Below are 7,765 nucleotides of genomic sequence, written 5' to 3'. Positions count from 1 at the left end.
ATATAATACTAAACATTAGGACTTTCTTTTTTACTTATTAAAACTTCCTTTTATTCCGAAAAAAATTATAGCACTTTCTTTTTGTCATCACCTCGAACTACATTACAGCTAAAATTTAGACTTTTTTGAAACATTTATGGTGCAAACACGACTCTTAACCATAACAAGAACTCAAGCCTTTATACATATGCCGTAAAAAAAAAGACCTCTTAATTTTTTACAGAAAATGCAACAAATCAGGCCGTGTAATTTAAGTAGGCCATATATATATATACATGTTATAAACTCATATATATATATATATATATATATATATAAATGTATATATATATATATATATATATATATATATATAAATGTATATATATATATATATATATATATATATATATATATATATATATATATATATATATATATATATATATATATATATATATATATATATATATATATATATATATATATTAATAAGAAAACATCTAACAATACGAATTCTCTTAATACAAATAATAATTTATTTTGAGAAATTTTCACTGGGTTATGGACACCAGCATCATCAGCTCGTAAAATATTGCAAAATTTTTCGAACGTTAAAAAACAGTTTATTAAAAAAAAATTTTCAACTGACGTCAGCAGTTGAATGGCTTCTTCCTTCGTTACGCAAGAATATAAAAAATGGAGTCCAAAATTCAGTTTTGACAAATTGCCCATTATCGAGATTTATTTCGCCATTCGACGGAAACATTGGTGCCTCTGTATTTCGAGTGCTTCTCGTACTTTACGGTCGAATTTTTTTATTTCAACTTAAGGAGTTTTAGTTTTCTCCTAAATTATTTTTTCAGAGCAAAACTTGCTATGTTTTGCAATTGCTGACTGATAATGTTTGCCATCATTTAAACTTTTTAGGTGTTATTGAATTCTTGTTCTAATTTGTAATTTTGTTTCTACTACATAATTTTTTGAGCCATTACATTCAACTAAATATGTACCAGGCTGGCTGTTTTGGGGCAATCTAGATTTGTTTTTACATGTTAAAATTGTTCTTAAATTAGAATTTGATTCAAAAACTACTCTATAGCCACTTTTTTTAAATGTGTTTTCTTTAACTTTGGTGATAGTGAAGGTATCCACGGTAATTAAACTGTTGTTCTTTACGGACCGTTTTTTTCTAATTTGATTTGCAATAGTTTTTAGTTGGCTTTCGGTGTATCCATTTTCATTAAAAACTTGAATAAGAAAGTTTATCTCATTTTTTAAATGAGTAACACTGCATATGGAGTATGGCCTGTGAACATAACCTTTGAATATTGCGCATAAAATTTTGGTGTCATGATTCGAGTGCGGTTTTATTTGAATATTTGTAATGGCTTCTTTTCTGTAGACTTTAATTTTTTATATTCTTTCGTAACGAAAAAAGAAGCCATTCAACTGCTGACGTCAGTTAAAAATTTTTTTTAGTAAACTGTTGTTTAACGTTCAAAAAATTTTGTTATATTTTACGAGCTTTATTTTTTTTTTTTTTTTTTTAGGTCCCCCAAGAAGACCTAATGGTCTTGTCTCAGAGCACCGCGGAACTGCATTTAACCAGGAAGTTCACGCCTCCTTCCTTACCGTGACGCGAAAATATGTCCAGAGCTCGTTTCGAACCTGGATCTTCTGCTTATAAAGCAAGCGTTCTAACCACTGCGCCACGGCCGCATAAAGCTGATGATGCTGGTGCCCATAACCTAGTAAAAACTTCTCAAAATAAATCATTATTTGTATTAAGAGAATTCGTATTGTTTGATGTTTTCTTATTATTATAACAAATACTCTTTTACATGATGTCTATACTCAAATCATATATTACAACTAAATACGGAGCTGATATCTGCAAACAAACTGAACAGTTACAGTTATTAAAAAAGTTGGTAGCTTAATCCAAAAACCGGTATATATTTTAACTAAAGTGCGAAAAACACAAGATTATTCCAAAATTGTTACGTATCAACGGTCCTGTAAGTACAAAGAGAGCAATGAGTATTGTTTATCGATTTCGATTTGAAATTTTGGTTTGTCTAAAAAACGATGCTAAAAAACGGTATTTTATCTTTATAAATGAAAGAAAAAACCTTCAGGAAAATCTTAAATCTACTCTTGATGAAAAAGACTATGAAAAAGTTGAACGAGTCACTGAAAAAGCCCGGGAAATAATGTTTATAAGATCAAAAGAAAGATTAATAAAAAAGTTTAATATTCTTCAAAACGAATTTAAGAATAAACAAAAAATTTAAAACAGAAGTTTAACTACGCATACTAAGAATACTGTTTTGAACCTATGTAATATCGAAATTCCTAATAACCAAAATGATCTCTTAATCTTGGTCCAAACTTTGTATCTTCTTTAAAACATATTCCTTATATGGATATTATTGCCACAACAGAGTCGTTTGCTATAAAGCTAGAATACAACAACAAAATTGAAAATGTGCAGGATTTGAGAAAAAATATTTTAAAAGAACTTAAAATGGGTAAAATAATTTGTCAAAACTCAACAAGAAAGCAAAGAAAAGCTCTAAAGGAAATTAAGGAAAACAAACTTGTCGGTATATATCCGTTTGATAAAGGTAATGGGTTTGTGAGAAATGAACACGAAAAAACTTTAGAAAGAACTCGCAATCAAATTGGTCAAACAAAGGTTTTAAGTGAAGATCCTACTTCTAGTTATGCTATAAAAATTAAAATCTCTCAAAACTTAATAAAAAACTAAGATTTTCACAAACAAAATACGACAGTATATATCCAAGTGATCCAATCCTACCTCGTATGTATGGTCTAAATAAGGCTCACGCCTGAAAAAGCTTACCCTATGAGAATAGTTATATCAACTATTGGCACACTTAATTATGGAATATCTAACTATTTAGTTAAAGCAATACAACCTATCTTAAATAAAAATAAAACTCGTGTGAAAAATTCTTTTGATTTTATTAACAAAGCAAACTCATGGAATGTAGACGAAAACGAAGTTCAAGTTTCATTCAATGTGATAAACCTGTATCTATCAATTCCACTTAAAGAAGCTACTTTAACTCTTATAGATCAATTAAATAAAGATGATTCCTACAGATGTTCTATCAAGCTCAATATATCAGAAACAAAAACACTTATAGAGCTTTGTTTACATCGTTGCTATTCTTTGTGGAACAACGAGATCCATGATTTGGAGAATTCCGGTCCTATTAGTCTTTCATTAATGTTGTATTGGCAGAATCTTTTCTGCAACATCACAAAGAAAATTCAAAATTGCAAAGATATTAAATCCTCCTCTCGAAAATCCTATTAAAGATACGTCGATGATAGCCATGCTAGATTTTCAAACATCCAAGAAGCAGAGAAGTTCAAAATAATCTTATGTATACAATACCCTGCAATACAATACACAATTGAGATAGAAAACAATATCAAAACTCCTAGATCAAATTTCCTAGATATAACAATAATAAATAACAGCAAAGGTAAGTATGAGTTTAAAGTCTACAGAAAAGAAGCCATTACAAATATTCAAATAAAACCGCACTCGAATCATGACACCAAAATTTTATGCGCAATATTCAAAGGTTATGTTCACAGGCCATACTCCATATGCAGTGTTACTCATTTAAAAAATGAGATAAACTTTCTTATTCAAGTTTTTAATGAAAATGGATACACCGAAAGCCAACTAAAAACTATTGCAAATCAAATTAGAAAAAAACGGTCCGTAAAGAACAACAGTTTAATTACCGTGGATACCTTCACTATCACCAAAGTTAAAGAAAACACATTTAAAAAAAGTGGCTATAGAGTAGTTTTTGAATCAAATTCTAATTTAAGAACAATTTTAACATGTAAAAACAAATCTAGATTGCCCCAAAACAGCCAGCCTGGTACATATTTAGTTGAATGTAATGGCTCAAAAAATTATGTAGTAGAAACAAAATTACAAATTAGAACAAGAATTCAATAACACCTAAAAAGTTTAAATGATGGCAAACATTATCAGTCAGCAATTGCAAAACATAGCAAGTTTTGCTCTGAAAAAATAATTTAGGAGAAAACAAAAACTATTAAAGTTGAAATAAAAAAATTCGACCGTAAAGTACGAGAAGCACTCGAAATACAGAGGCACCAATGTTTCCCGTCGAATGGTGAAATAAATCTCGATAATGGACAATTTGTCAAAACTGAATTTTGGACTCCATTTTTTATATTCTTGCGTAACGAAGGAAGAAGCCATTCAACTGCTGACGTCAGTTAAAAAATTATTTTAATAAACTGTTTTTTAACGTTCAAAAAATTTTGCAATATTTTACGAGCTGATGATGCTGGTGTCCATAACCCAGTGAAAATTTCTCAAAATAAATTATTATTTGTATTAAGAGAATTCGTATTGTTAGATGTTTTCTTATTTATATATATATATATAAATATATATAAATATATATATATATATATATATATATATATATATATATATATATATATATATATATATATATATATATATATATATATATATATATATACATATATATATACATATATATTTATATATATACATATATATATATATATATATATATATATATATACATATATATATATGCAGTCTGTAAAATTCAGGTCGGCATACAACTTCCGACCTGAATATCCTAAAGTTTCGGCATGCAAATTGAAATACATGTGAAAAATATATAATATTCGTTAAATATTTGTTTATAGTTTAATTATTGCAATTACTTGCTTTTCAAGTTTGACTTGTTTTATCAAAACAAAAACTCATTCATTTTTTTAATTCATTTACTCTTTTTTCTTAAATTTATTTAATTATGCAATTTCTCATGCTTTTTTAATCGCAATTTAAGCGCAATTATTATCTTATTAAGCTTTAAATTCTTATTTTAATTTATTTTGTTATTTAAAACCGTTTATTTACATGTTTACGGTTTTTTATATTATTTAAGATCAGTAAGTCTGTTTTAGAAAGTTTAGTCTTGGTATAGTTATGTTATAAACAAGTGGAGAATAAACATTATTTACGAAACTTTTTTTAATTTGATAGAAGTTAAGGCTTCCAATAAATCCATTCAAATTAAAAAACGCAACTGTAGCAGAGTTAGCAAACTCAAAACAAGTTATAATGCCAACATAAATGTCATTAAAAAATGGGGGTTTAAATCTTCCGGATTTCAAACTAATGATTCAGATGAAGGAATTTTAATTTGGTGTAAAACTTGACGAGAGTATTTAGAGCTTTTAAAATATTGTCATAATAACAATAAAAGTTGTGCTAAATTAGCAACAGAAACGTTTGTACGGGAAACATCTCTAATAAAAAAAAAACTTTTCAGATTTTACCATATTTTACGTTCTCATACGCATGCGGAAGCTGTCTTGAGATTGAGTGAAGCGGAGAAAAAAAATCCTGATCCTTTCAATTCCAACAAAGAAAGAGATGCTGATTCCTCCGACAGTGGTAAAGTCAAAACAACACTGGGACATTATATAAGACGGCTTAACGCCGAACAGCATCAGCAATTAACTTAAAAGACGCAACTTGCACACTCTGAAATTGTATGCATCTTCAGTTAAATTTTGCAATACTATATTAAAAGTAAATGTTTAAAAATGTTTTAGTAAAACAAATGTTAGATTTTTATGTAGTTAATCTGTATCATAATTTTTAAGGACGTTTTGTGGCATCTTAGAACTTCTTAGTAGATTTTTTAAGTTCTTTAAGGTTGATCTTCATGATAATAGCAGCTCTGCAAAAACATTGATAAAAAGGAGTTGTTTCTAATGAAAAAGCGCATATTATATATGCAAGGTAAATTTCTGTTATTTAATAAAATCCAGTAAACAGCTGTAATTTATAAAGTTATTTAAAAAAATGAAATGGCGACTATTAAAATAGACTATGTAAAAAGTGTTATGTGTTATCATCCTGATAAGTGTCTTAAAAACATTTAAATTTTAAAACTGAAAAATTAAAATTTAAAACTGAAATTAGATTTCAACATTATTTTTTTAAAAGTTTAAAATTATGCGAAAGTTAGCTCTATTAACTATCAATTCTTAGGTGCTCCTGAAATTGCATTGATGTCAGTAGTAGAAAAGGCGGATTCTGGACCAAAAAAGTTTATGGCTATTTTACAACCATATATTTTGCTATTGTACAAAAGATTATAGTTACATCATAACCATAATTTCTAAGCCACAATAAAAAATAAAAAAATATATAAAGATAAAATAACGGATATATAACAACCATAATCTATATATATAAATTATAGTTACATTAAAACCCTAATTTCTGAGCTAAATATAAAAAATAAAATAATGGTAGCATAACAACTACAATCTATACATAAATTATGGTCACATCATAAACATAATTTTTAAGATAAAGTCAAGAATGAAAAAAAAAATACAAATAAAATAAAATATAATATTATGGTTATATCACAACCATAAACTATAAATATATTATAGTTATGTCATAACTATAATTTCTGAGCCAAAAAAATAATTTTTTTTTTAATTTTTATAAAAAAATGTTTTTATAAAAGTTTTGAAATTTTAAATCAATTTTTTAAGTTATGCGTAATTGTAAATATGTCCTAGTAAAGCATAAAAATTTCCAGATTGTCCAATTTGTTCATCCCAGAGTTTTATGTACCCACTAATCTACTTCCATTAGTAACACTGGGCATAGACTATAATTATAAATGGGATTGACTATAATTTTTGTTAAATGAGATAATAGTTGTAGAATCAATTGTATCTTCTGATTGATACAAATGTCCAGCTGATGTATTATTAAATGAGGTAATATTAGCACCGTTCCATGAAGAAAGATAAAAAACTTCTAAACCAGATGAGCAGTAAAAATATTTACTATCAACTTTATATTCAGGAAATAGTGTATAATTGTTATATTTATACTGCGTCCGAGGTTGTATAACAGAGTTAAAATTTACAGAAGAACCGAGTGTGTCATACATGCGTACTCTTGATTCCCACCAATCTCTAGATCAACCAATAACATGCATTCTAATATATTTTAAATAAACACCTTTACCATTTACTCCAATATCAAATAATATATATTATCCAATAATATATATTCAATAATATATATATCCAATAATATATAGTATCCAATAATATATATTCCCTACCATAAGTTATGTTCATATGTTGTGTTCAAATGTTGATGAGTATATTTTAAGAGATGAAATTAATTGTGGTATTGATGAACCTATTGTAATAAAAGGCTGTAACAAATATGTAAGTGTATTACTAGTTTTATTGAGCAATTAAATTGCTAGATTAGTTTTAAATGGTTAATCAAGTGTAAAGTATCCTCCTTTTGCATGATTAGTAAACGCATTACAAACTTTTAAAGAGTTTGCATAAAATGGTGTGCCACCAGGTAGAGCAAACAAAAAATCACAGGCTAAAAGTGTAGTATTTATTTCGGTATTATCTGTAGAAGAAGAATAATCTCCTATGCAAAGTGTATTATCTGCGTATATTTTAATAAATTCGTTACCTGCTTCACTTTCAATAGTATTTGTAGGGTGTAGTTGCTAACCATTATCTTCTGAGAATACTAGGACCGTAGATTGATTAAACGTTGCTGTTCCTTCAGTAGATGTATGCGGAGCAAGAGTCTGTGATTTCACTCCAAAGCACATTATACTTGATTTTGGTGTTTTTCAAAACTGCTAGGATTAGA

Source organism: Hydra vulgaris, chromosome 03, assembly GCF_038396675.1.
Source record: "Hydra vulgaris chromosome 03, alternate assembly HydraT2T_AEP".
Lineage (NCBI taxonomy): Eukaryota > Metazoa > Cnidaria > Hydrozoa > Anthoathecata > Hydridae > Hydra > Hydra vulgaris.
The sequence above is the reverse complement of the archived record's forward strand: the minus strand, read 5'-3'. Positions refer to the sequence as shown.